Source organism: Pelodiscus sinensis, chromosome 19 (assembly GCF_052426305.1).
Source record: "Pelodiscus sinensis isolate ZL-2025 chromosome 19, ASM5242630v1, whole genome shotgun sequence".
In the NCBI taxonomy this organism is placed as follows: Eukaryota; Metazoa; Chordata; order Testudines; family Trionychidae; genus Pelodiscus; species Pelodiscus sinensis.
In genome coordinates this window covers 25542308-25570123 of record NC_143070.1, presented here as the reverse complement: position 1 = coordinate 25570123, position 27816 = coordinate 25542308, and the positions used below count along the sequence as shown (strand labels likewise).

The 27816-nt window shown below is 52.2% G+C and overlaps 9 non-coding genes across 9 annotated transcripts; 7 read left to right on the top strand and 2 right to left on the bottom strand.

The window, feature by feature from the left end:
- TRNAG-UCC (transfer RNA glycine (anticodon UCC)) lies at nucleotides 1-72 on the top strand. Its single transcript has one exon. It is a non-coding gene; the product is annotated as a tRNA-Gly (tRNA).
- Nucleotides 73-1826: 1754 nt separating this feature from the next.
- TRNAS-AGA (transfer RNA serine (anticodon AGA)) lies at nucleotides 1827-1908 on the top strand. The gene has a single exon. It is a non-coding gene; the product is annotated as a tRNA-Ser (tRNA).
- A 1624-nt stretch (nucleotides 1909-3532) lies between these two features.
- Nucleotides 3533-3606, bottom strand: TRNAT-CGU (transfer RNA threonine (anticodon CGU)). Its single transcript has one exon. It is a non-coding gene; the product is annotated as a tRNA-Thr (tRNA).
- Nucleotides 3607-11785: 8179 nt separating this feature from the next.
- Nucleotides 11786-11875, top strand: TRNAY-GUA (transfer RNA tyrosine (anticodon GUA)). The gene is given in 2 exon segments: nucleotides 11786-11822; nucleotides 11840-11875. It is a non-coding gene; the product is annotated as a tRNA-Tyr (tRNA).
- A 2853-nt stretch (nucleotides 11876-14728) lies between these two features.
- On the bottom strand, nucleotides 14729-14802 carry TRNAT-UGU (transfer RNA threonine (anticodon UGU)). The gene has a single exon. It is a non-coding gene; the product is annotated as a tRNA-Thr (tRNA).
- A 5173-nt stretch (nucleotides 14803-19975) lies between these two features.
- Nucleotides 19976-20048, top strand: TRNAR-CCU (transfer RNA arginine (anticodon CCU)). The gene has a single exon. It is a non-coding gene; the product is annotated as a tRNA-Arg (tRNA).
- A 3811-nt stretch (nucleotides 20049-23859) lies between these two features.
- On the top strand, nucleotides 23860-23964 carry TRNAR-UCU (transfer RNA arginine (anticodon UCU)). Its single transcript has 2 exons — nucleotides 23860-23896; nucleotides 23929-23964. It is a non-coding gene; the product is annotated as a tRNA-Arg (tRNA).
- Nucleotides 23965-25243: 1279 nt separating this feature from the next.
- On the top strand, nucleotides 25244-25316 carry TRNAA-UGC (transfer RNA alanine (anticodon UGC)). The gene has a single exon. It is a non-coding gene; the product is annotated as a tRNA-Ala (tRNA).
- Nucleotides 25317-25967: 651 nt separating this feature from the next.
- Nucleotides 25968-26039, top strand: TRNAC-GCA (transfer RNA cysteine (anticodon GCA)). Its single transcript has one exon. It is a non-coding gene; the product is annotated as a tRNA-Cys (tRNA).
- Nucleotides 26040-27816: the final 1777 nt, after the last annotated feature.

Below are 27816 nucleotides of genomic sequence, written 5' to 3'. Positions count from 1 at the left end.
GCATTGGTGGTATAGTGGTGAGCATAGCTGTCTTCCAAGTAGCTGATCTGGGTTCAATTCCCAGCCAATGCGGTTCTTCCCTCACATACCTCTGCTGTGATTCCTTGGCTCTGACTTTGTCTAGGATGTGGGGGTAGGAGGGAGGTGGCCTTTCTTTGCTAGACCATTGGCCATTCAGCCATAAATGTCCATGTTCCTCCACTTGGACTGCAGGGCCTGCAGAGACTCCTCCTGGGATCACAGCTCCAAGAGGGTTTTTATCTGTGTCCCAGACAATGACAGTGCCTGGCATTTGCTGTCCCTTGCTTGATTTGATTCCCAGCCAATGCAAGGTGGGAAGAGAACAGGCAGCCTCCTGGGGAAGAACTTATTTAACCCTGAACAACAGGCACAAGTGGGTCCCACAGCCAAGGGCTCCCTCTCACCGCTTTTCGTGGGGAGCAGCTTTGACACATACACGGCTTGAACCCATAATCTTGGTATTATTAATTCCAGGTACTAACCAACTGAGCTAGCCAACCAAACAGAACCTAACTCACAAATAGCCCTTTCAGAAGGCGCATCCGGCAGCTGAAGGGATGTCTCTGCAGCTGCCAATGGCTCTTCTCTGACAGGGCCACTAGCAACTCACTGTGATGTGGGCTGGCTCATCCAGCTGTTTGAGGTTTGGTCAAGGTGGTTGGCGGCCGGCATGGTGCACTGAGACCCAGGGAAAAAAGGCAGCCAGGATCTCTTGCTGCCAGCACCTTGCCTCTGAGCTTCTTCCATCAGCAGCAGCCACAGCCCCTTTTGGACCCTGGGTCAGCCCAAGAAGGAAGGCAGGAATGGGGCCAAGTAGGGAGTCAGGCTGAGGGGGGCAGGCAAAGCTCATCTTGCCCTGCAGGCCCAGTGGCAACAGCTTCTCTCTTGTGCACTGCTGAGGAGAAAAACACTCAGGCATCCTTGCCAACTGTTTCAGAGAGCAGAAGAAGGTAAACTCTTTGTTAGTATGAGAAACTGTCACCCCAGGTGGGACTTTAACCCACAATCCCTGGCTTAGAAGGCCAGTACCTCGTCCATTAGGCCACTGGGGCACACAGAAAAGTCTGCCAGGGAAAGAAATTCTCCCTTCTAAATGACCCTTCTTCAACTTCTAGCACCTAATGAAGCCCCTTTGAAGAAGCCAGATGCACAGGAAGGGCTGATCACACCCCTCTGAAAATCAGCTTTCCATGGGTATCGGTAGCTGGCTCCAAGTCATGGGCCTTGACATCTCGTCTCCCTCCCGAAACCAGGGAAGTGTCTCCCACCGCTGCAGCCTCCTGAGGCTCTATGGCCGTGTCTGTACAGCAGGGACAGCAACACTCACAGCCCCACAGGAGGGCCCCTGGCCTAGCAATGTGGCCCCCTGAGCAGCCTCTGATGTTCCCTGCTTGAGCCCCAGAACCAGCCCTGAGTGAGGGGGGCAGGGAGAGCAGCTCACACAGGCCAAGGGGCTGGCCAGGGGCAGGACATGAGCCCTGGGAGGCAGCAGTGACATCACAAGGGCCTTGTGCAGCACCTCAGCTCATTGGCCTGGAGGCAGTGACCTCACAGAGGGTCCATGGCAACAGCCAGGTGGGACAGGCTGCAGGGCTGGGGCATCTCAGAGACCCCCTGGCCTGGCTGCCTGGAATCTCCTTTGTGAGGTTTCCCCTTGAACTCACCTCTAAGCCAGCCTCAGACCAGAGCACCCAGGACCCCTCTGCATGACTGTTGAAATGGTTTGCTGTGTGAATTTTGTCAGGTGACATCAAGCCTGGGCACTGAGATTATTTGCCAGTTTCCCTGGCCTGCTGTTGCTTAGAGCTGTGATGGCCGAGTGGTTAAGGTGTTGGACTAGAAATCCAATAGGGTTTCCCTGCGTAGGTTTGAATTCTGCTCACAGCGAGGCCTGTGGTTTGGCCACACCCCTGCCTAAGGCAACATCGTACCCAAACCCTGAGAAGAACGTGCCTGTCCCATCAGAAGGGACATCTGCAGAAGGCAACAGAGGCTACAAAAGCAGGAGAGAACATGGATTGCAGGGTCCTGCCTAACAACAGGAAAACCAGTCTGGCTTTCAGCAGAGCCACCTCCCCCTGGACACAGCCAGGGGACCGAGTGCCTCCAGTGGCCCCTCCACCTCCCCAAAAGCCAGCCCTGGTTGGGTAGAAAGATGCTGGGCCCAGCGGCCTCCCTTCACCTGGCAGAGGCAGAAGTGATGGAGACAGGCCCAGGGGTGAGTGGGCTACAAAAGCCTCTTGATCCCTTCTCAACTCCTAACAGTGCAAACATCAGGGAGTGTAGCTCAGTGATAGACTACAAATTATATGAGTGTTACTTCAAATCCAACTGACCATTCAATGGAAATATTTATCTCTCCAATTCCATTATATTCTAGGTTTCTATTTTTTGGATTCTATAAATGAATACGAACCCTTACTGCTGTCCTGTGCCAATGCCCATAAACCAGGCAAACCCGTCCCTCAGCTGGAGCCAGCTCAAACCCGCTGTGTGTCTGGTTTCTGTTTCCATCCGTTCAACAAGGGTGGGATTTGGAAGCCCAATGGCAGGTCCTTGGTCTCCACGGGCTGTGCTGTACAGAAGAACAAGAACCACACCCAACTGGGGAGGAACAGCCTAGTGTGTATTGCAATTGGTGGAGGAGGTGCCCAAATCTAGCGGAGATGGGCAGGAGCCTGTTACAAACATACACTAAACACCATTATCAGACTGCCCGGTGCACATTCTACCTTCCCTTGTGCACACAACATACATGGGGCTCTAATTACTGGCCACCTGCCTTTCACACAGATCATTGATCCTTGTGACTTTCCGGTACATTCATACAGCAGCTGTTTAAACATAATGTGCTTCTATTGCATGATCAGCACCAGAATCTCCGGCTATGACTACACTATGAATTTTCTCAGCAAAAACGGTGCTAATGAGGGTCTCATTTGCATGAGTCATGATCTTATTTGCATATTTTCTGGCAAACTGATTTTGTGCTGGAGTTGCTGTGCAAAAACAAGCAGTGTGGAAGTTTTCTTTTTGTGCAAAACCCCCTTTTTCTGCAAGATCAGGATACCTCTTCTGGGGGGGCATAAGAATCTTGTGAAAAAAGGGGGTTTTGTGCAAAAAAAAATGTTCGCACTGCTTGTTTTTGCACAACAATCCCATTGGCAGAAAATATGCAAATGAGATTGTGACTCATGTGACTCATGCAATTGAATCCCTCATTAACATATTTTTTTTAAGGAGAAAACTTCTAGTGTAGATGTAGCTTCTGTGAGTCATCATTAGGCCATGTCTTCACTCAGATGGAGCTTGCTGCTGAAATCCATCTTCCAGAACTTGATTTAGCAAGTCTAGCTAAGCCTCACTAAACCAAACCCCTAGGACACCTCCTGCCCTTTGCTACTATCCTACTCCCACTGTGAGGGAACCACCAAACTCAACTGAAGGTAAAACCAACTCCAGATACATGTTGAAGAATGGTGGGAAGAAAAGACCCATTGACCTGGCAACAAGGCACTACTGGGAGTTGAACCCAGGATCTCCTGCTTACGAGGCAGGCGCTTTAGCCAACTAAGCCATGGTGCCCTCCTTAGACACCCCCTTCCCATTCCAAAGTGCAGCCATTCCCCATTCCCCTCCAGCTCTTGCCATGACTCAAGGCCTGCGCAGCCCAAGACATTTGATTGGCAGCTGGTACCCAAAACCTTTTTGTCAATTGTAGCACCAGGCCCCAAAGGGACAGACCCAAGGCAGCCGCCTGGTCCTAAGGCCGAGCCTGCAGCCAGGGGGAGGGAGAAGAATCTCTCCTTTCAGCTGGAGTCGAATCAGCAACCTAAGGACACTTGCCGAGCACCCGCTACAGGCCTCTGCTCTGCCAGCTGAGCTATGGAAGGTGCCTGGGGCAGGCTGCTTTGCCCAGGTGGCCCTTGGACGAGTGCCAGGGCAAGAGCCCCCGAAGGAGACGGCCTCGCAGGGGAGGGGCAGGAGAACCCAGCAGCACAGGGGTGTCACTGGCGCTTCACTCACAGAATGACCCTTGAGTGATCCAGGCAGAAACGCCGCGTCTCGCTCCCTGCAGCTCCCCTTGCTGCCCTGGCAGGCGCTGCCCCTTCTCCCACCGGCCTGGGCCTGGCCTCCCTCCCCCGCCTGGCACCACAGAGAGCCCCTTGGTATGAGCCTGGGCAAGCTTAGGCCCTGGGCTCTGGGGCCAGCCCCCTTGTTGGTCAGAGCCCCCTATCCACAGTGCTACTCCAGGGGGCCTGGTTCCAGGGCCTCCTAATCCCAGGCCTGGGGGGCTGGAGGCCTTTGCCCTGGAGTCTCAGAGCTCCCCAGTGCCACCTGCCAGGAGGGGGAATCTCCCGCAGGGCCGGTGCAATGTAGGAACCTCTGCCAGGGCAGTGCCCCCAGCCCAGTCCCTGCCCCTTGTGGGGGCAGGTAAGAGATACCCCCGCCCCTCCCCCAGAGAGCAGCCCCCCAGGGCTTTAGGAGGAGGATCTGGCCCAGGGCTGCTCCCAGCAGAGGTGGCTTCGATCCCAGCCTGGGTCCAGGGAAACTGCTGCCAGTTCCCAGCACGTGCGAGGTTGGGGAAGCGAGCAGATCAGTGTTTGCAGATATTTACACTTATTTGCATAATGTGTATGCAGATCTGCAGGGCTCGGCACTTAGGGCAATCTGCCCGCCCGTGGTGAGTAGATTTTAGCCCGGTGCGGCGCTCAGTGCAGTCTGCGCATGCGCAGTGATATGTAAATAAAATGTTACTGGTCTGGCAAAGGTTTGTGAATGGTTTGTCTGTCCATGGTATAAACACAAAGGCTGGAAACACTGGCCTGATCCCTGGGGGCTGGCCGAAAGCAAGGCAGGGAAAACACTGGGTGAAGGGGGGGAGGGATATTTTCCTTCCCAGGCCTCTGTCCCTCGGAATCCCTGGGGACGTTGGGTTTTGACTCGTTTGGTTTCCCTTTTCCCTGCTTCCCTCCTCGCTGTGGGGAGGTGGCAGCTCTCGTCCTTGCGGTGGGAAGCCCTGGTACAGGGGTGGGACGGGCAGATGCTCTGAGAGCGAGTCCCTGGGCTGTTTGGGGAGAGACCTTTTTCATGTGTGCTTTTCCTAGCACCACCAGGATGGCCAAGTGGTTAAGGTGTTGGACTTAAGCGCTAGTAAGCATTTGTCTGCGTGGTTTCAAACCCCACTCCTGGTAACTTCCCTTCTTTGGCGAGACATTGGATCTGGATGCTGTTTTGTCCTGCTGTGAGGCACGGGACTGGACTTTGTCTCCAAAGGTCCCATGGGCTATATCTGCACTGGCAGGTTCTTGTGCAAGAGCACATCCATGCTGCTGTGCTTTTGTGCAAGAGCATCCATGGCAGTGTGGATGCTCTATTGTGCAAGAAACCCCTGTCCTGAGCTCTTGTGCAAGAAGACTTACACCTGCTAGAAAAGAGAAGAGCTCTTGTGCAAGAAGCCCTTTCTTCTACACTTTACTATAAAACTTCTTGCACAAGAGCGAGTGGGCAGTGTGGCCCGTCTTGCGCAATAACCCACCAGTGTAGACACAGCCCACCAGTGCAGACACAGCCTTCCAGTTCTAGTCCCAGTTCTGATTGGCTGAGCAGGGGCCAGTCACAGGAAAGAGACTCGGGACTTTGTTGTTCTCCTTAAGTCCCAGCAAATGAGCCAGAACCAATCGTCTGCTCAGGGAATTGTTCTGCTTCTTGCCAGTGCTTGTCTCTGAGCAGCTCCTGAGTCTCTCTGTGTCCCGGTGCTTCTAACCCACTGGCTGAGCCATCCCTAGGCTGGGCTGTGGGGCTGTATCTCACTGGAGGTCACGTTATTCTGATCAGTCAGGGTGTGAAACTCCAGACTGAGGGGGACTTTCAGCATCAGGCTTCTGGGGCCTGTTCTTCAATCCTCACCCCACTCAGTCACCCACCCCCAGCCTCTTCCAGCACAGCCTGCCCCACCCTCCCCCCACAGGGCCTCCACAGGGGCCTCTGTCCCAGGGAGAATGGGGAGCCCCTGCCCCGGGCACTCACCCACCCTGCTGCTGCTCCCACCAGAGCAGAGGATTCACCCGGTATCCCCGTTCTGTTCTGAAATTTGATTTGTCCTTTTCATATGTGTTCGGTTTTTTAATTGTATCCTTTGCTATATATGGTTGTGACAATTTTCTTCCACTATTTGATCTGAGGAAGTGGGTCTGGTCCACGAAAGCTCATCATCTAATAAACCATCTTGTTAGTCTATAAAGTGCTACATAGTCCTGTATTTTGTTGCAGCTTAAAAGTCCAACATGCTTTCCATTGCACCACAGAGCCTGATATCTCCACTCTCTGGTTTGCAGCATGGCAATTGCTGGTGGCAAAGAAAGGGGAGCCAGGTCTGTCTCTTTTGGGAGAGCTGGTAGGAAGAGGGAGGGGGCCACTGAGCCCCTGACAGTGAAAATAAGGGATAAGAGCTGAGCTGCAGTTGGAGAATGTGGGCATCAATCCCACTGCCTCTTGCATGCTAAGCAAGCGCTCTACCACTTGAGCTAACTCCCCTGCGGCATTTACAGATGCCTTCTTGGAGGCTCTTCCCTTCTCCACAGCGACGTCTGTCATCTAGGTCAGTTAGTCGTGGGAAAGGAGAAGGCTCCGAAAAGGCCTCAAGGGCAACTCTCAAGGAGACTCCCTGCAGCAAAGCCATGGGGGGGGGGGAGGCTCTGAGATGGCCCCTGCCCTGCAGCCTGTCCCAGCTGGCCACTGTCATGGACTCTCTGTGAGGTCATCACCTCCCAACCTCCTTTAGCCAATAAGCTGAGGGGCTGCGAAAGGCCCTTGTGATGTCACTGCCACACCCACCCCTGCCCTCCAGGGCTAATGTCCTGCCCCAGGCAGCTCCTTTGCATGGCTGAGCTGCTCCCGGGGTGAAAGTGACACATTTCTTACAGGGAGTCCTGGGAGATGAAGCAGCTGGAGGGAGCCAGGAGAGCAGAGGCCAGCCTGAGAGCTGAGAGTCAGAGGTGCCCACTGCACTTTCCCACCACAGGTCCTATGGTGTAAAGGGCAGCACTCAGGACTCTGAATCCTGCAATCTGAGTTCAAATCTCAGTGGGACCTACTAAGACTCAGGAGGTTATTACAAGGTTCAGGTGTTTTGGTTTCTATCACCTGAGGTTCAATAAAGAGAGTTTTGTTCCTCTTGCTGGGTGTCTGAGGCCACTGGAGCTCCATCTCCAGACGGAGCAGGCCAGCGGGAAGGGTCTGATGCCATCACTGCTGCAGGGCAGGTCACCCACCTGACCCCTGAGCTCAGCCTGTGCTGGAGGCAGCCTGACAGTGTGAGCGGGCCAGAGGGAGGATTGGGGGAAGGGCCCTGAGTCCTGGCTCCCAGCCACGCACCTTGGCAGAAAGACCAACGGCCCCTGCACAAAGTGCATTGTGGGAATAAGAGTTGGGGCAGCAGGAAAGGGGCCGGCCCCTCAGCACCAGGGCACAGGCAGGAGAAGATGGGAGTGAATCCTGCTACCTCTGCCATGGCCTTGCCCAGGAGGGCTGGGGTCTAGCAGCTTTTCACCCCAGCTTTGTGGGAGGCCAAGTAGGAAGGGGCCTCTGGAGGCTCATAGCCCCCTGGCCTGCTGTGTCTGTGGAAAGGGGGGAAGAGGACACACACTTGTCACTGGGGAACATGGTGCATGGATCCCACTCGTTCCTGCAGAAAATGAAACAGGCTGAGCATTTTGCAGAGAACAGGCCAGAGCCCTTCTCCTGTCCCTGGAGAGATGGAAATGGGGCCGTTCCTTGTGGGGAAAGAAGTGGGTGTGTCGGGAGTGGGGATCGAGTTCAAACCTCTCCACAGACCAGAACCCCACATTAGGGGCAAGAAAGAGCCTTGAGTCAGGCAGTGGAGAACACTTGGCTCCTGTTATGCTGTGATGGGATAGTAGGAAACGTTTCACACAGAGCCTGGCTAGCTCAGTTGCTAGAGCATGAGACTCTTAATCTCAGGGTCATGGATTCAAGCCCCATGCTGGGCGGTGCCCTTCCTTAACTCACTTTCTCAGCCTGTGAGCAATTGGCTCTCAGTTTTCATCAGGGTTTTAGAAAGAAAAAGTCTAGTCTTGGGGTCCAGCTTTAGTAGAACCAGAGAGAGAACCAACTGCAATTTTCATCTTCTGAGGAGAAGGGAAGAGGCTTTTCTTCTCAGTTCTAGCCACATCAGCCCAGAGGGGAGAAAAAATAACCCTCCGCCCGCTGATTGTCCCCCGTCAGCTTCTGGCGCAAGAGCCTCTTCCACAACAATGGTGACTCATTAGATATGCAAATGAGGCTCACCCTCTCCCTTGGCCACTTGCCACTGCTCCTACCAGCCGCCCGCCAGCCACTCCCTCCAGCCACCCCATCCATGCTGCTGTGGGTGCCAGTGTCTCACCACACTGTGAAATCAGACCAGAGACGGACACTGTCAGTAAACGCTCATATCGGAAACGCTCCTCTGGATGCTGGGCCCACCAGAGCCGTGTGCCGCTGCCATCTGCCTGCTCCGTGGACATCTTCCCATTGCAGAGCGCGCGCCGAGCCAGACTGTGACTAGCCAGCCCCTCTCTGGGCACCCAGGGGCTACATCTACACTGCAGGCTTCTTGCTCAAGAATGGCCGTTCTTGTGCATAAACTTGAGGAACATCTACACTGCACGCGCGTTCTTGTGCAAGAAAGTTTACAGCAAAATGAAGCAAAAGGGCTTCTTGGGCAAGAGTTATTCCTCTCCCCATGAGGAATAAACCCTCTTGTGCAAGAGCTCTTGCACAAGAAGGTAGTATGAATGGGCAACAGGGTTTTTTTGTGCAAGAAATCCCTATGGCTAAAATGGCCATCAGAGCTTTCCAGCACAAGAGAGCGTGCACACTGCCATAGACATTCTTGCCCAAAAGCACATGGCAGTGTGGACGTGCTCTTGCACAAGACATTTTGCGCAGGAACTCTTGCACAAAACAGTTCTTGTGTAAGAAGCCTGCAGCGTAGATGTAGTCAAGGGGTGTTTGGGTTTGTTACGAGCAGTGAGCTTTGTACAACAGCCCAGGGAACATTGTGAAAAGCCAAAACCTTCCCGCCCGGGTGTCCCTGGTCAGCCTGAGAGTGGCACAAAGGTTCCTGGCAGTGATGGCTTTGGGTAATTGGTAACAAACCTGAACAGCTCACATGAGGTGGCTGAGTGGTTAAGGCGATGGACTGCTAATCTATTGTGCTTTGCATGCATGGGTTCAAATCTCATCTTCATCGAATGTTTGCAGCCCTTCCTCTTGCTTCTCCCAGCTCTCTCTCCAGTTCAGTGCCAGCCCCTCCCACTGCAGCCTGGGGAAAGGGGAAATCTCCACAGAGACACTCCCAGCTGGGACCCTCAATCCCTTCTGCCCTCAAGGGGAAACCTCACAAAGGAGATTCCAGGCAGCCAGGCCATGGGGGTCTCTGAAATGCCCCAGCCCTGCAGCCTGTCCCACCTGGCTGTTGCCGTGGACCCTCTGTGAGGTCACTGCCTCCCAACCAATGAGCTGAGGTGCTGCAAAAGTTCCTTGTGTTGTCACTGCTCCCTTGCAGGCTCATGTCCTGCCCCTGGCCAGCCCCTTGGCATGTGTGAGCTGCTCTCCCTCAACGCCTGTCACTCAGGGCTGGTTCTGGGGCTCAAGCAGGGAACATCACAGGCTGCTCAGGGTGCCACATGCCCCCAAGGGCACCTTTTAAACGTCAGGGCAAGCCAGGATCTATCCCGTCCCTTCCCCAAGACCCCACCCCTTTTCTGTGCCCTGCCCTCTCCAAACCTTTCCATGGACTCTTGGTTACTAATGGACACTCGCCACTAATGACATAATCACACCCCAGCCATTTTGCTAGGGCTGCAGCTGGGGAGTAAATTTTAACTTAAATCATTAAATGATTAAGCGTTTGAACTGTCTCATGTTAGTTGATCAAACTTCATTTTAAATAAAGGAAAACATTACGGCCAGCACAAAAGGTTTTGATGCCTCACCCCTAGAGACTCTGGAACAAAGAAGACACATGAGAAGAACCCAACTTTCTTCCTTTTGCTGAGACATGGATGGATCTAGCTCAGGTTTCACTCAGGGGGTCTGTCTGCATGTGAAGTACCTGTGACAGCCCCTGTGCTCCTCTGCCCCTCATCAGCAATGCCATCTACTTGGAGGAAAAGTTGTCCTGGGACTTGCAGAAGGGACAACCTGGACAAACTAGCACTGCTCAGGCACCTTCAATAGCTCAGCTGGCAGAGCAGAGGACTGTAGTGTGTTTGGTGAGTGATCCTTAGGCTGCTGGTTCAACTCTGGATTGAAGGAGGGATTCCTTTCTCTCCAGCCTGGCCTTAGCAGAAAGCAACCAAGCTGGTTATCTCGGGTCTATGTCTTCAGAGCCCTGCACTGCAATTGACAAAAGCATTGTGGGCAGGAGCTGCCAATGACATTTCTTGGGCTGCACCGGTTATGTCCACACACAAAATCTTTTGGAACAATGGCCGTTATTCCACAATAACAATGCAAGACTCTACCCAGCAATTCCGTTATTTTGAAATAATTCTGAAGTAACAGACGGCTTATTCCGACTTCTGCAAACCTCATTCTACGAAGCATAACACCTGTTCCAAATTAGCTATTTCAAAATAAGGCCTGTGTAGCTGCGCCACTGCTGCTAGTTTGAACTAGCCCCTCCCCGGGGCCATTCTGAGTTATTCTTCCCAGGGCTCTAAATCGAGGTAGCTCGTCTACACTGGCGAGCCTGCCTCAGACTATTGTGAGGTTTCCCTGCAGAGCAGACATGCTAGTTCGAAATAAGCTATTTTGTAATCACTATTCAAGACCAGCTTATTCCAAAATAAATGTGCCGTGTAGTCGTAGCCAGAGAGATGAAGCAGCAGGAAGGAAACCAGAAGTGCAGAGGCCAGCCAGAAAACTGAGTATCCCAGGTACCCCCACATATTGTATCCTGTTGGTCCCATGTTGTAAGGGGCAGCTCTCCCAACTTTTTATTCTGCAATTAGAGTTCAAATCTCAATAGGACCTGCTGGGGTGGGCTTGTTGTTGTGAGGTTTTTCACACTGCATGTCTATGGTCTCTGCTGTGGGCTTTTTGCCCAAGAATGGCTGTTCTTGTGCAAAAACTAGCGGAGTGTTTACCCTGAATGTGCATTCTTGCACAAGAAAATGTACAGTAAACCATTGGAAAAGATGGCTAAAACAGGCATTAGAGCGTTCTTGCACAAGAGAGTGTCCATGCATGCTCTTTATAAGGAGATAAACCACCTCATAGAGCTGGAAGGAGCCTTGAGAGGTCAGCTAGTCCTGTCCCTGTGCTCATGAAGGTCTAAGAACCTGACAGATTTGCCCCAGATCTTTAAATGGTTACCTCAAGGTTTGAGCTCATTACCCTGGATTTAGTAAACTAACATTCAAACAACTAAGCTATCTCGCCTTGTTTTGGGGATGAAGCGAATAGCAGTGTGGATGTGCTCTTGCACAAAAACTTTTGCCCAAAACAGTTCTTGGGCAAGCAGCCTGCAGTGCAGATGGAGCCTAAAGTTTTTCGTATTTTTTTGTTTTAAAAATATTTCAAACAGTTGTTCAACGTGCCCCAGGCCTGGAATTGTGCTGCAGCCGCCTCCCTCGCTACTGTGACAGCCCCTGTGCTCCTCTGCCCCTCACCAACAATGCCATCTGCTTGGGGGAGAAGTTGCCCTGAGACTTGCAAAAGGAACAACATGGATAAATTAGCATTGTTCACGCACCCTTCAATAGCTCAGCTGGCAGAGCGGAGGACTGTAGTGTGTATTTGGCAAGTGATCCTTAGGTCGCTGGTTCAACTCCAGCTTGAAGGAGCCATTCTTTTCCCTCCAACATGGCCTTAGCAGAAAGCAGTCAAGGTTGTTACCTTGGGTCCCTGTCTTCAGAGACCTGCACTTCAATTGACAAAAGGATTGAGGGGAGGAGCTGTCAATCACATTTCTTGGGCTGTGCAGGTTCTGTCCACACACAAAAGTTCTTTTGGAACAATGGCCGTTATTCCACAATAACAATGCAAGAGTCTACACAGCAATTCCATTATTTTGAAATAATTCTGAAGTAACAGACGGCTTATTCCGACTTCTGCAAACCTCATTCTAAGAAGAATAACACCTGTTCCAAATTAGCTATTTCAAAATAAGGCCCATGTAGCTGCGCCGCTGCTGCTAGTTTGAACTAGCCCCTCCCCGGGGCCATTCTAAGTTATTCTTCCCAGGGCTCTAAATCGAGACAGCTCGTCCACACTGGGGAGCCTGCCTCAGACTATTCTGAGGTTTCCTTGCAGTGTAGACGTGCTAGTTCGAAATAAGCTATTTTGGAATCACTATTCAGGACTTAGAAACCTTCAATGTGAGTTCAAATCTCAATGGGACCTCCTGGGGTGGGCTTGTTGCTGTGAGGTTTTTCACACTGCAAGCTTTTTGCACAAAATGGCCGCTCTTGTGCAAAAACTAGCGGAGTGTTTACCCTGCATGTGCATTCTTGCACAAGAAAATATACAGTAAACCATTAGAAAAGATGGCTTCTTGCACAAGAGTTATTCCTCTCCCCATAACGAATAAGCCCTCTTGCACAAGAAGGCAGTGTGCACAGGCAAGAGGGATTTCTTGCGCCAGAAACCCCTATGGCTAGAGCTTTCTTGCACAAGAGAGTGTCCACAATTCTCTTTATAAGGAGATACCCCACTTCATATAGCTGGAAGGAGCCTTGAGAGGTCAGGTAGTTCTGTCCTTGCGCTAATGGAAGCTCCAAGAACCATCCTTGACAGATATGCCCCAGATACATAAATGGTTATCTCAAGGATTGAATTCATAACTCTGGGCTTAGCAAACTAACATTCAAATAACTGAACTATCCTGCCTTGCTTTTAGGGCTAAAGCACACAGCCGTGTGGATGGGCTCTTGCACAAGAACTCTTGCCCAAAACCGTTCTTGGTCAAGAAGCCTAAAGTTTTTCATATTTTTTTGTTTAAAAAATACAGGCAGTCCCCGGGTTACCTACAAGATAGGGACTGTAGGTTTGTTCTTAAGTTGAATTTGTATGTAAGTCGGAACTGGTACATATTGTAGGGGAAACTCTAGCCAAACATTTCTCCAGAGCTCAGTTTTATTCTCCCACACCTCACTTCCCTCTGTCCTTTATTCTCAAGCTGAGGTGTCTGCTGAGAAAAGCCGCTCTGTGTCTCCCTCGTCTGCTGGGGAGGGGAGCGCTAGCTTCGCGTCTCCCTGGTCTGCTGGGGGGAAGCAGCTAGTGCGGGGTTGCCTCACCTCGTTTGTAAGTAGGGATCCGATGTAAGTCAGATCCATGTAACCCGGGGACTGCCTGTAGTTCAAACAATTGTTCAATGTGCCCCAGGCCTGGAATTGTGCTGCAGCCGCCTCCCTCGCTACAGTCGCTGGCTCCATGTGCACTGGCCTTCTGTCTGGGTGCTGACAGGGGGTTGAGACGTGGCAGGTACCGATGGGTAACAGGTGCCAAGGTGCATACAGAGACGCCAGCGTCAGCATCTCTGCAAGTGACCTCACTGTGCACAGCTCAGCTTTTAGCAAACACTCTCCTCCTGTCTGCGCCTAACACCAGTGTCACTGTCTGCTCCTGAGGGGTCCTGGCCCAGGGAAAATGGCAATTCCAGGGGACACTTGCCCAGTGTTGAAACATCTCACAGGTAACATGGCAAAGAGGAAGCCAAATAGACCCTACATCTACAGGGAAACATCACAACTGTCAACCCAAATAGGACTTGAACCCACTGCTTTTTCCATTAGGCTACTGGGGGACACCAAGGATGAGAGAGAGACAGAAATTCGCTCTTCCAAATGCACATTCCTCAATTTTAGGTGCCAGATTCAAGCCCTTGGAAGGAGCCAGAAACACAGGAAGGGCTGATCACACCCCTCTGAAAACCAGCTCTCAGGAGGCACCTCCAATTGCCCCCAGAGTGTGAGTCACCCCCACACTAGCCATGGGTGAAACTCAACACCTTGACATCTCGTCTTCCTCCCAAAGCCAGGGGCTTGTTCCCACAGCCGCAACCTCAGCAGGGAGCCGCACTGGCGCTCACTGCTCGTGGGGAAGGGAGCGGGTCCCACAGGATCTGGGGCTGGTGGGGAATGGGCAGTTGTCACTGAAGGGGAAGGATAAAACGCAGCCACGTTGCCGAGGGAAGGAGACATCGTGGGACAGCCCTGGGGGAGCTCTGCAATGTGACCCTGGCTCCCAAGGCAGCAAGTGCAGAATTCCCCTTGGTGAGCGCGAGAGGCTCCGACCAGCCTGGTCTGAATCCGGCTGACAGGCTGGATGACCCCGATGCTGGAGTGTCAGAGCCCCTGTCAACCGGCCTGTGTTTGTCCCCTCCCCCACCAGGCAGGGCAGGGCCCACGCTCCCAGCAGGGAGTTACAGGCGCGTCTCTCACAGACCGAGCACTGGGACGACCATGGAGCAGGACTCACTGGCCAGTGTGTGGTACCCAGGGACTTACAGTGGGAGTCAGAGCCCTGCCTGGCCAGTGCCAGTCACCTCTGCACCCGCTCCAGGTTTCTGGTTTCCTTCTCCCTAACAAGCCTCTCAAATCAGCCTTTTCCTGAATCAGCAGTTCCATGCGTGGCCTGGGGAGGCCTCTTCTGTGTCCCAAGAGGACCTAGGAAAATGTGAGCAAAGGCCACAGCAAGGCACCACTGGGAGTTGAACCCAGGATCCCCTGTTTACAAAACAGATACTTTAGCCAGCTAAGCTATGGTGCCTTTTACAGGCCAGTACCTAAAACTGATCTATTCTATGGTCCCAGACAACACCTTTGACTCCCAAACTGCAGCCATTTCCCATTTCCCCTGGCAGTGTCTGCCTCCCTGGGCACAGAAGGCTACAGCTCAGTGGGCAGAGGCTCTAACATGCACATCTCCCCCAGCTGCTGGGACTGTGGAGTTGGCCTTGAGCTTTAGCGTTGCTCAGGGGAGGGAAAAGTGCAGCAAACACTGATCATCTGGATTGTAAGCCCTTGGGTCTCACAGTTTGGGTTGGAGACCCCAGGTGGGGGCCTGGCCTCCTTTAGGTTGGTCCCTTCCTGAGGGCACAGAATTAAGAGAGAATTCCTTTGCCCTGTAGCCATCTGAGTTGGCCAAAGATCAAGCAACAATTTTTTTGTTCACAGATAAATATAGGTGAAGCTTTCCCGTAGTAATGATGGCCAAGTGGTTAAGCAGTTGGCTTAGAAATCCAAAAGTGTTTCATTGTGCAGGCATGAATCCTGCTCGCAGTAAGGCCTGTGTTTTGGTCACACTCCTAACAATGGCAACAAGCTTGGCTGCCAGCTGTTTGCACATCTGGATCCAGAAATATCCTGAGCCTTGGTTCAGACAGCCAGTTTCTTTTCAGCTCACTGCAAACTGCCTCCCAGCTGTAGGTGAGGCTGAGTGTGTTTGAAACCAGCGGTGCCTGACCAATGTGCCTGCTTTTCCTACCATCCTCAATATGTACCTGGAGTCGGCTTCCTTCTGCTGAGCTTGGCCATGTCCCCACAGCAGGAAGCCAAAGGGAGCAAAGAGCAGAAGTGCAGGATGCTGGTGGGGTGCCCTCTGGGTTTGATTTAGTGAGTCTTAGTTAGACTGGCTGAATCAAGTTCCAGAAGATTGATCACGGCAATTCCTCTCCAGCTGGACGTGGTTCTTGTTCTTCTGTACAGAACAGCCAATGGGCGTTCAGATCTCAGCCTTGCTCAACTGATGGGAATAGAAACCAGACACCCAGCAGGTTTGAACTTGTTTCAGTTGAGGGACCCGTCTGCCTGGTTTATGTGCATTGGCACAAGAACACACGAGGGGTTTGCTGACATTTTAAGAATCCCTGTACAATAGGAATCCATGACTGACACACCTGGAGGTGCAAATGTTTCACTTAGGATAATCAACTTATTAAGGGGGCACTTGACATTGGACCAAGGACCTCTACAATCGGCACTCAAACACTACCACTGCGTTACACCCAGCAGTGGTTGTATGGTTCAGCCCAGTGTTGGGAACTTAGCACCTAGCAGCACTGTCTGCAGGAGCAGGTGGTACCTCGCATATATGGCCATCAGCCACTGGGCCATAAATGTCCGCATTCCACCACCTGCACTGCAGGGCCTGCAGAGACTCCTCCTTCGACCACAGCTCCAACAGGGACTTTATCTGTGGCCCAGACCTTGACAGTGCCTGGCGTCTGCTGCTCTTTCCTTGGTCCTGGGACGTGTCCCTGGAGGGCCAGAGGGGGCTTGTGCCTGTGACATGGCTCTCTGAGAGGCAGGAAATGCTCAGGCTTAGCCAAATGGCCAAGAAGCAACGCTTTACGGCAAAAAACATGAGGACAGCTCTTGGGCCGGATCCCCGGGTGATGCAGAGCAGCCACTTTCCCACCTCCCTAATTTTCCCACAAGCTGCAGCCGCATGCATTGGTCGTGTAGTGGTGAACATAGCTGCTTTCCAACAAGTTGATCTGGCTTTAATTCCCAGCCAATGCGATGTGGGGAGGAAGCAGTAAGGTTCTACTTTGCTCTCGGAAAATGGGCACAAGTGGATCCTGCAGCCAAGGTCTCCCTCTCACTGCTTTTTATCCTCTCTGAGACGCAGGAATCACTCAGTCTTAGCCAAACAGCCAAGAAGCAACGTTTTACAGCAAAAAACACGAGGACAGCTCTTGGTCCAGATCCCTGGGCCAGCTACACTTTTCCAGTTAAGCTAATTCTGCTCCACCTGCAACCTGTCTCCAGTCAGTGCTTCTGCCACGGCCAGGCCCAGGAGGGCTGGGGCCCAGTCGCTTTTCACCACAACTTCATAGGAGGTCAAACAGGAAGGGTGTTAGCCCCCTGGCCTACTGTGCTTAGCCCCCTGGCCTACTGTGTCTATGGAAAGGGGACAAGAGGACACACACTTGTCACTGGGGGACAGGGCGCATGGATCCCACTCGTTCCTGCAGTAAATGAACCAGCTGAGCATTTTGCAGAGAACAGGCCAGAATCCTGCTGGGGGAGGCTCCATCATGCACAGACTCTGTGCAGGGCCAGACTGCTGGGAGGAGGCTCTGGCCATGGACTTTCCTCCCCTGTCTGTTACCTCCTGCACCTGGGGCTGAAAGGGACGTGGGCTGCAGACTGGTCCTGCCCAGCTGCCTTCCCCAGTGGGAGGAGAAAATGCTCATGGAAGGGCTCACACGTTGTCCCCAAACATTGGCCTGAGGGCCTGAATTCTTGCTGCCCCTGGGTGCAACCAAATGCCCCTTCTGGGGGGCAGGATCCCCAGCTCACACCCCTCCTGTCACACTTGGTGCCATGAGAACAAAGCTTGCAAAGGGACTTGAATTCCCTCCATCTCCCCTTGCTGCTGCAGTAAAAGAAATCCTGAAACCGGCCCCTTCTCCTGTCACAGGAGAGATGGAAATGGGGCCGTTCCTTGTGGGGAAAGAAGTGGGTGTGTCAGGAGGGGGATTTGAGCTTAAACCTCCTCACAGACCAGAACCCCACATTAGGGGCAAGAAAGAGCCTTGAGTCAGACACTTGAGAACACTTGGCTTGTTCTATGCTGTGATGGGGGTGTGAGAAGGTTTATTGCATACATCCTTGCTAGCTCAGTTGGTAGAATGTGAGGCTCTTAATCTCAGGGTCATGAGTTCAAGCCCCATGCTGGGCGATGCTCTTCTTCAACTCACATTCTCAGTCTGCAAGCAATTGGCTCTCAGCTTTCACCAGGGTTTTAGAAAGCAAAAGTCTAGTCCTGGGGTCCAGCTTTAGTAGAACCAGAAAGAGAACCACCTGCAATTTCCATCTTCTGAGGAGAAGGGAAGAGGATTTTCTTCTCCTCAGTTCTAGCCACATCAGCCTAGGGAGGAGAAAAAATAACCCTCCGCCCGCTGATTGTCCCCTGTCAGCTTCTGTAGCTTCACCTCCTGCCACAGCAGCTCCAGCTTTGAGCTACAAATCTCAAGGGGCTGGTGAGGAAATGAGGAGCTGGCAGCTCGGGTGAGTCGCTTCCCTGAGAACAAGAGGTGGAGTGTTCACAAGGTGCATCCCCCTCCCCTGCAGAGCAGGGTGTTAGAAAGAGCCAGGAACAGAACAGTCAGACAAGTTCCACCAGAGCCAAAGTGTGTTTCTGTTTCTGTGGTTATCACAGTTGCCTAACATGCAAAAGGTCCCTGATTTGAAATGCAGGTTCTGCTCTTATTGCTGCTCCCCTGGGTGCCCAGGTACGTGCAGCTGCTGCTGACCAACCTGTTGATGAGCCCAACTCCCACGTGACAGAGTGGGGGGTGACATCAGTTGAGAATGCCCCTTGGTGCCAGCCTGGGGAAGGGAGATGAATCAGGCCAGGCAGCTGTTGGAGGCTTGTGGCTTGGCCTCCCCTGCCCTGGAAGGCTGGTGTACTGGGCTGGGCTCTGCCAGCTGCCTCCCTTGTGTGACTTACCCAGTGTCCACAGGCCAAATGTCAGAAAAGCTTCTTCCAAAAAAAGCAGAAGAAAAAGCTGCACAAATTGAGTTTCAAAATTTGCGTAGGTTTTCCAGAAGAGCCGTGCAGTGTAGACATAGCCTGAGTGTTGCTCAGCACTGGTAGGAGACAGGGAAGGACAAAATGGTCTAACGGCACCTGCAGCCTTTCAGAACCACCCCCAGCCTCAGCCCCAAGGACCAGCCCTTCCCTCCGCCCTCACTGGGGTCTGCTGGGAACTATCTGGACTCAAGCCCACCCCCATGTCAGTCTAAGGATTGCCTGGCCTGTAAAAGGTGCCCTGGAAATGAGCTAAAGTGACACTCATGGAACTTGAACCCACAACTTTTGAATAACTAGCTAGGCTCATATTATTCACTACAGCTTAAAAGTCCAACATGCTTTCCATTGCACCACAGAGCCTGATGCCTTGTGGAGCTGGATATCACCACTCTCTGCTTTGCAACATGGCAATTGCTGGGGGAAAAGAAAGGGGAGCCAGGTCTGTCTCTTTTGGGAAAGCAGGTAGGAAGAGGGAGGGGGCCACTGAGACCCTAACACTTAAAATAAGGCATAAGAACTGAGCTGCAGTTGGAGAACATGGGTATCAACCCCACTGCCACTCATATGCTAAGCAAGCACTCTACCACTTGAGCTAATTCCGCTGCTTGCGAAAGACTTGCTTGCCCCACTCACCTTGTTCCAGAGCCCACAACTTTGGGGCTCCGTGGCATAGCAGAAAGCATGTTGGGTGTCTAAGCAGTGGTGCTTGGTGTGCGTTAGGCCAATCATTCAACAGTTCTGGGTTTGAATCCCACTGCAGTCGCTCTTAGCTGCTCTCTGATTTCCAGAGCAGCTTTCACAGAACAGGCTGGACCTGCCCCTGTTGCATGATGGGAGTGGCAGGGAGCTTGTGACAGGGTTTCTCTGGGTGCGAGAGACGTGCCTGTAACTCTAGTGTCTGGCTCAGACACTCCAGCAGTGGGGCCGTCCAGCCCGATTCAGACCAGGCCACTCGGAGCCTCTTGCGCTTGCCGAGGGAGATTCTGCACTTGCTGCCTTGGGAGCCAGGGTCACATTGCAGAGCTCCCCCAGGGCGTCACCAGGCTGGCTTCCCGCGCCCTCGGCAATATAGCTGTGTTTTATCCTTCCCCTTCAGTAACAACCAGCCATTCCCCACCCAGCCCCAGCCACTGTGGGACCCGCTCCCTTCCCCAGGAGCAGTGTGAGCACCAGTGCGGCTCCCTGATGAGACACTTCCCTGGTTTCGGGAGGGAGACGAGACGTCAAGGCCCATGACTCGGAGCCAGCTACAGATACCCATGGAAAGCTGATTTTCAGAGGGGTGTGATCAGCCCTTCCTGTGTATCTGGCTTCTTCAAAGGGGTTTCATCAGGAGCAAAAAGTTGAAAAAGGGCCATTTAGAAGGGTGAATTTCTGACTCTGGGGTTGCTTTCTGTGTGCCCCAGTGGCCTAATGGATAAGGCACTGGCCTCCTAAGCCAGGGATTGTGGGTTCAAGTCCCACCTGGGGTGACAGTTTTCTCTCACTGCCAAAGAGCTTACCACCTTCTGCTCTGTGAGACAGTTGGCAAGCATGCTCTCAAGTGGCTCTCTCCCTTGCTCCACAGAACCTGTTCAGGCCCCTCACTAGCCAATGCTGGTGTGAGTGCTAAAAGCCCAGGTATCCAAAGTCAGAATAAAGGGGAACATTTTGCTCCAGAAGGCCCAGGAGTGACAGCCAGAGGGAGGTGGCTGTAGCAGAGCAGGGTCTGTCTGGAGACAAAGCGGACCCTAAGGATGAGAAGGCCCATGAGAGGCAGGGATTCCAGAGCAGGGTGGGCAGCGAGCTAGTTATTTGGTCTGGCAAACTGACAGAAAATCCCCGGGCCCTGAGCATGGTGTGGGCGAAGCCCATGGGGCAGTTTGCCTGGTGGGGTTTGGAGACGTGGATCTTACACCTTGTAGATTTCACCTTTGCAACATCCTCTGGCAAGGAGTTCCACTGAGCACAAAAATGCTTCCTTTTTAACTCGGTTACTTACCAGTTTCATTCTGTCACCCTGGTTCTTAAGTAGGCAAAAAAATAATTTCTTATTTGCTTTCGGCACCCCTGTCATCATCACATAAACCCCTGTCCCGTCGCCCCTTGCTTGTCCCTTTCCCAAGCTGAGAAGAAGAAGTTCCATGAGCTCCTGGGAGCTGCTTTCCAAGGAAGAGGCATTTCCAGCAGAGAAGATGGCCAAGCCCAATCCCCCTACACAAAGCCCCAGGAAATACCAATGGAGATTGGGAAAGCTCCCTCTCGGGCAGCGCTACGGAATGGATCCGGCTGGCCATGGAGCTGACAAATGTCATCAACAGACGAGTCCCCGTGAGACTTCTCAGCCCAAGTGCAGAGACTGTGGAGTCTCCCACTCCCAGCCCAGTGGCAGAGGGGCAGCGCCCTGAGGAGGCAGGTCCTGAGGCGGAGGAGACCTTTGAAGGGAACGGAGACAAGGGAGACGTGAGATGAGAGGAAGGGGAACAAGTCACCTCTTCTCAAGTGAGACGTGGTGGGAAACTGCCGGTTCCGGTGCAGACTCTTGCATTGTTATTGTGGAATAACGGCCATTGCTCCAAAAGAACTTTTGTGTGTGGACAGAACCTGCACAGCCCAAGAAATGTGATTGGCAGCTCCTCCCCACAATCGTTTTGTCAATTGCAGTGCAGGGCTCTGAAGACATGGACCCAAGGTAACCACCTTGGTTGCCTTCTGCTAAGGCCAGGCTGGAGGGAAAAGAAAGGTTCCTTCAAGCTAGAGTTGAACCAGCAACCTAAAGATCACTTGCCAAACACACACTACAGGCCTCTGCTTTGCCAGCTGACCTATCAAAAGGTGCCTGCAAAACCTTACTTTGTCCAGGGCAACTTCTCCCCCAAGTAGATGACATTGCTGATCTGGGAGGGGCAGAAAGTTGGGTTCTTCTCATGTGTCTTCTTTGTTGCAGAGTCTCTAGGGGTGCGGCACCGAAACCTATTGTGCTGGCTGTAATGTTTTCCTTTATTTAAAATGAAGTTTGATCAACTAACATGAGACAGTTCAAACGCTTAATCTGTTTATTTAAATTAAACTGTTCTCCCCAGCTGCAGCCCTAGCAACATGGCAGGGGTGTGATTATGTCATTAGTGGCGAGTGTCCATTAGTAATCAAGAGTCCATGGAAAGGTTTGGGGAGGGCGGGGGCTCAGCAAAGGGGTGGGGTCTTGGGGAAGGGACGGGATAGATCCTGGCTTGCCCTGACATTTAAAAGGTGACCTTGGGGGCATGTGGCCCCCTGAGCAGCCTCTGATGTTCCCTGTGTGAGCCCCAGAACCAGCCCTGAGTGACGGAGGAAGAGGGGGAGCAGCTCACACATGCCAAGGGGCTGGCCAGGGGCAGGACATGAGCCCTGGGAGGCAGCAGTGACATCACAAGGAACTTTTGCAGCACCTCAGCTCATTGGCTGGGAGACAGTGACCTCACAGAGGGTCCATGCAACAGCCAAGTGGGACAGGCTGCAGGGCTGGGGCATCTCAGAGACCCCCCTGGCCTGGCTGCCTGGAATCTCCTTTGTGAGGTTTCCCCTTGAGGGCAGAAGGGATTAAGGGTCCCATCTGGGAGTGTCTCTGTGGAGATTTCCCCTGTGGGGCAGGCAGGGTTGCAGGAGAGGCTGGCACTGAACCTCTGAGAGAGGCAAGAGGATGGGCTGCAAACACCCAATGAGGATGGGATTTGAACCCCTGCATGCAGAGCACAATGGATTAGCAGTCCATCGCCTTAACCACTCGGCCACCTCATCTGAGCTGTTACAATTTGCTTCAAATCACCTGAAGTCAGCACTTCAGGGAACCTTTCTGCCACTTGCTGACTGGCCAGGGACACCCAGGGCGGGAAGGTTTTGGCTTTTCACAATGTTTCCTGGGCTGTTGTAGAAAGCTCAGTGCTGGTAACAAACCCAAACACCCCCTGGCTACACCTACCCTGCATACTTCTTGCTCAAGAACTGTTTTATGCAAAAGGTCTTGCCCAACAGTGTGTCCACACTGCCATGTGCTGTTGCACAAGAGAAGTGCTTTTCTGTAAAAGCAGCCATGGCAGTGTGGACGCTCTACTGTGCAGGAAAACTCTGATGGGCATTTTAGATATGCAGCTTTCTTGAGCAAGAAACTGCTGTTGCCCGTCCACACTGCCTCCTTGTGGGCGAGTTCTTGCACAAGAGGGCTTATTCCTCGTGGGGAGAGCAATAACTTCTGTGCAAGAAGCCCTGTTGTCTGATTCTGCACTATAAATTTACTTACACAAGAACGTGCCTGCACTGTAGACGCTCTGCAAGTTTTTACACAAGAGCAGTTGCTCTAGCACAAAAAGCCTGCAGTGTAGACGTAGCCCTGCAGTGTAGACACAGCCTGAGAGACACGAGGAAATGAAGTGGCCAGAGCCTCCCCCCAGCAGGCTGGCCCTCAACAGGACGGGCATGTCTACACAACACCCTCACCTCGAAGTGAGCTGTGCAGTGTGAGTGGGCTGCCCGGGACCCCAGGGGAAGGTCTGTGGGGAGTTTCCAAGGCAACAACAGCTACGAAGTTTCATAATCTACACTCATGTGACTGTGATTTATTCCTCCACTGGCAAGTGTCTCTGAAGGGATGAGAAATGCAGGGCCCAGGTGCAGGGAGCCGGGTCACGTTCTCCTGCCTGAGTCTCAGTCCTGGCTGAAGCCTGGCGACAGAGAGAAGAGGCCAATGCAAACAGCCCCATGGCAGCGAGGGAGTCAGTACGTGGGTGGGTGAAGCAGGGAGCTGGGGGCAGAGTTCAGCTCTAACTCACTAGGGGTGCGTCCCATAGTTCAAAATAATCACTGCGCCTATTTAGAAATGGCTTATTTTGCAATTTGGCGCTGGCTACACAGTACTTTGAAATAAATCCCCATGCAGGGACGTCGGAATAGCGAGCCTGTTATAGCTTGAAATAAGGGGCTTGCTCTTAAGACGCGTCAGTGTGATATGAGCACCACGTCCTAAACCTCCGAGCTAGCCGACCCACAGGTGTGAGTCTCACAAGTAGCACTCGCAGGGATGTTGTGGGCTCTGGAACAAGGTGGGTGAGGCAGCAAAGCCTTTTGCAGGCAGGGGTATTAGCTCAAGTGGTAGAGCGCTCGCTTAGCATGTGAGAGGCAGTGGGATCGATGCCCTCATTCTCCAATTACAGTTCTATCCTTTAATTTCAGTGGCCCTCTTCCTACCTCTTCTCCGAAAAGAGACAGACTCCCCAGCAATTGCCATGCTGCAAAGCAGAGAGTGGAGATATCCAACTCACCTGCCCAGCAGGCTCTGGGGTGCAATGGAAAGCACATTGGACTTCTAAGCTGTAGTGGTTAATGTGAGCCCAGCTAGACATTCAAAGATTGTGGGTTCAAGTCCCACCAGAGTCACTTTAGCTGCTTCCTAATTTCCAGGATGCAGCTTTTACAGACCAGTCAATCCTTAGGCTGACACTGGGGTGGGCTGGCATCCAGGCAATTCCCAGCAGACCCCAGTAAGGATGGAGGGAAGGGCTGGTCCTTGGGGTCAGGGCTGGGGGTTGTTCTGAAAGGACCATTTTGTCCCTCCCTGTCTCCTACTAGTGCTGAGCAACACTCAGGCTGTGACACGGCTGCCAAACATCCTGGACAGTTAATAATGAGCCAGACGGGTTTGTCAGTAGCTCAATGTGCGGAGCCTTAGATGAAACATTTAAAGGTCCCTGGCTCAATCCCAGGCTTTGCCATGTCTCTCGGTGCAGCAGGGACCTCTCTGCTCCCCTTGTCATGCTCGTGCCCTGTGACATCCCCTCATCCATCCTGGCAGCAGCCCATCTTTGCTTCTAAACCTCCCTCAGATTGGCTGCTTCTGCTTCCTTGGCTAAAGTCCCTCCCCCTGTGCGTGTGGCTGCAGGGATTGCTAGAGGGATCCATTTACATGTAGCTTCACTGAAACCCCCTTCATTGGCCTGCGCCCAGGTCAGTCCATGTGTGTTAAAGGGCCTCAGGGAACACAGAGCAGAGGGATCCCCTCGACACACACACACAGTCCCAGCCCCAAGCCTCCCCCATATCCCAGATCCTGTGCCCTGACTTCTCTACCCTCCCACATCCTCACCCCTGCCCTGAGCCCCCCCCCACTCTCACACACTCCCCAAATCCCTGCTTTGAGCCTCCCACACTCTACATTTTAATTTCTTACAGGTACTGTCCTATCAGAACCCCTCCCCCAACTTCCTGCCTTGAGCCTCCCCCTCCCTCCTGCCCAGCCCAAGGGGTGGTGCCCAATAGAACAGGCCCTGTGAGAAATGTGTCACTTTCACCCTGGGAGCAGCTCAGCCATGCAAAGGGGCTGCCTGGGGCAGGACATTAGCCCTGGAGGGCAGGGGTGGGTGTGGCAGTGACATCACAAGGGCCTTTTGCAGCCCCTCAGCTTATTGGCTAATGGAGGTTGGGAGGTGATGACCTCACAGAGAGTCCATGACAATGGCCAGGTGGGACAGGCTGCAGGGCAGGGGCCATCTCAGAGACCCCCCCCCCCCCCCCATGGCTTTGCTGAAAGGAGTCTCCTTGAGATCTGCCTTTGAGGCCTTTTTGGAGCCTTCTCCTTTCCCACGACTAACTGACCTAGAAGGCCGACATCTCTGTGGAGAAGGGAAGAGCTTCCAAGAAGACCATTGTGCATGTAGCAGGGGAATTAGCTCAAGTGGTAGAGCGCTCGCTTTGCATGTGAGAGGTAGTGGGATCGATACCCACATTCTCCAATGAGGGGAGAAATTTCCAATTTTTCTTTTTGCCAGCCAGGGGGCTAAGTGGCTCCAGTAGCCCCCCTCCCAGCCCCGGTCCCCACTTCCTACTTGCTCTCCCCAAAAGCCAGCCACATTGGGGCAGAGAGCTGCTGGACACCAACCCTCCTGGGCCAGACAGTTGCAGAAGCACTGGAGGCAGGTTGCAGGTGGGGCAGAATTAGCTGCATTGGAAAAGTGCTGCCTTTGCTCATGAGAGGTAGCAGGATTCACTCCCATCTTCTCCTACCGGCTCACTGGTGCTGAGGGGCCAGCCCTTTCCTGCCGCCCCTACTCTTATTCCCACAATGCGCTTTGTGCAGGGGCTGCTGGTCTTTCTGCAAAGGTGCGTGGCCGGAAGCCAGGACTCAGGACCCTTCCTAAAATATACAAATCCCTGCCCCCCACGACCCTCTGTTCCAATCACACTGTCTGGCTGCTGCCCACATGGAGCTCAGGGGCCAGGTGGGTGACTTGCCTTGCAGCTGTGACAGCATCAGACCCCTGCCACCCGCCTGCTCAGTGTGGAGACCAAGCCCAAGGGTGGCACCTGGGATGTGTTACACAAAAGCCTCTTGTCTCTTGTTCCTCGTCCAGTTCCCAACATTGGCTGCAGATGCTGATGTCTGTGGGGGTGTAGCTCAGTGGCAGAGTGTTTGACTACAGATCAAGTGGTCCTTGGTTCAAATTCAAGTGCCCCCTTGGAAAATTTCCTTCTAGTGGAAATATTTTCCTTTCCTAGGCTGGACAAAAGATTCCAGCTCCCACTGGAATAATATTTCAAAATAACAAAGAGATTCCTTAAGGAGTCTGTTTTAGGTCTATCCTTAGAATGGGTAGTGGGGGAGGGAGAGACAGAATGAACCCGTCTCATAGCTCATAGCTGGAGGACATGTGGACTGCTGGTTCACGCTCCTTCCCCCCACACCCAGAGTCCACTCCACTTGAGTCTGGAAGGGGAAGGCTCGTCCATCCCAGACTTTTTTCAATGACAGTGTCTCTCCTGCAAGCACTGGTGTCATATTTTACAATTGGGTGGTTTGCGAGCGGAGGGGCAGAATACATTTGGTTATAGAATCATCATAGAATCATAGGACTGGAAGGGACCTCGAGAGGTCATCGAGTCCAGCCCCCTGCCCTCAAGGCAGGATCAAGCTCCGTCTACACCATCCCTGACAGATGTCTATCTAACCTGTTCTTAAATATCTCCAGAGAGGGAGATTCCACCACCTCCCTTGGCAATTTATTCCAATATTTGACCACCCTGACAGTTAGGAATTTTTTCCTAATGTCCAATCTAAACCTCCCCTGCTGCACTTTAAGCCCATTACTCCTTGTCCTGTCCTCAGAAACCAAGAGGAACAAATTTTCTCCTTCCTCCTTGTGACACCCTTTTAGATATTTGAAAGCCGCTATCATGTCCCCCCTTATGTGCACCACCAGTAGAAACATGTGCTGTCTACTGTAAGCAGCTGTGGGCGCTCTACTAATCAGGTAGATGCCAGTATGAGCCTTAAAACCATCTGGAAGAACTACAAAGTTTTGATTGTTATGGGAACTAGCCTTGGGCTGATACATTGGGGGTGGTATAAGATCAAGTCCAATTCTATTTTCCAAACAAAAAGAGAGGACTATGTACCAGAACCTGGCATTGTGACATATGTGATGCAACATGAAAGCCAAAATAAAGGAAAATAATAGTAGTACTATATATAAAAAGATATAATTAACCTTGAAAGTTTGCATCTGCGATCTTGCCAACGAAGGAAGAAATGAGAAAAACCAGTTGGATTAGAAAGAACTGGCTGCTTGTGGCAGGATTTTCATTTCTGGGTGTCCATCTTGGTACATATTTTATACAAAGAGCTGCAAAGAACTCTGCTAAATCAGCCTTGGAAGTTAAACAAAAGAATCTTGAAGAACGAAATAATTTTCTCCAATCATCACGTATCCATTTATCATTATTATATTTGTACTCCAGATGTTTAATATTTGAATTTCGAATTCAAATATTAAACAATGAACAGCTACGTGGACATAGTTGTCATTCTGTATGCATGGTTTCCTTTTTATAATATGTTTGGCTTCAAAGAGGAAAAATATACTTCTGTAGCTTAAAACTTCTCTAACTTATGGATTCAAGGAAGAGTGGAATACACTTGAAAATTTGTTGATCAGAATAAAAAGCTTGTCTTGAAAAAAAAAATTCCTACAGTTAGAGATAAAACGGTTTTGTGACCCCACAACAGCCAAATTAGTTACAATACTCCACATTCCATTCTCACAACCTATAGCACTGGCTGAACTGGATTTACATAGCCACAGCCTGGATTCCTTTCCCAGCACAGCATGAGCTGTATTTACATATCAACAGTTGATTATCTTGCAGGGCTACACAACTGAAGGAGTGTCCCCACACCTAGGACTGCTCTCCCCTTTCAGCTGGCTGTATTGGAAACAGCGGTTGAGACCCTGTTTA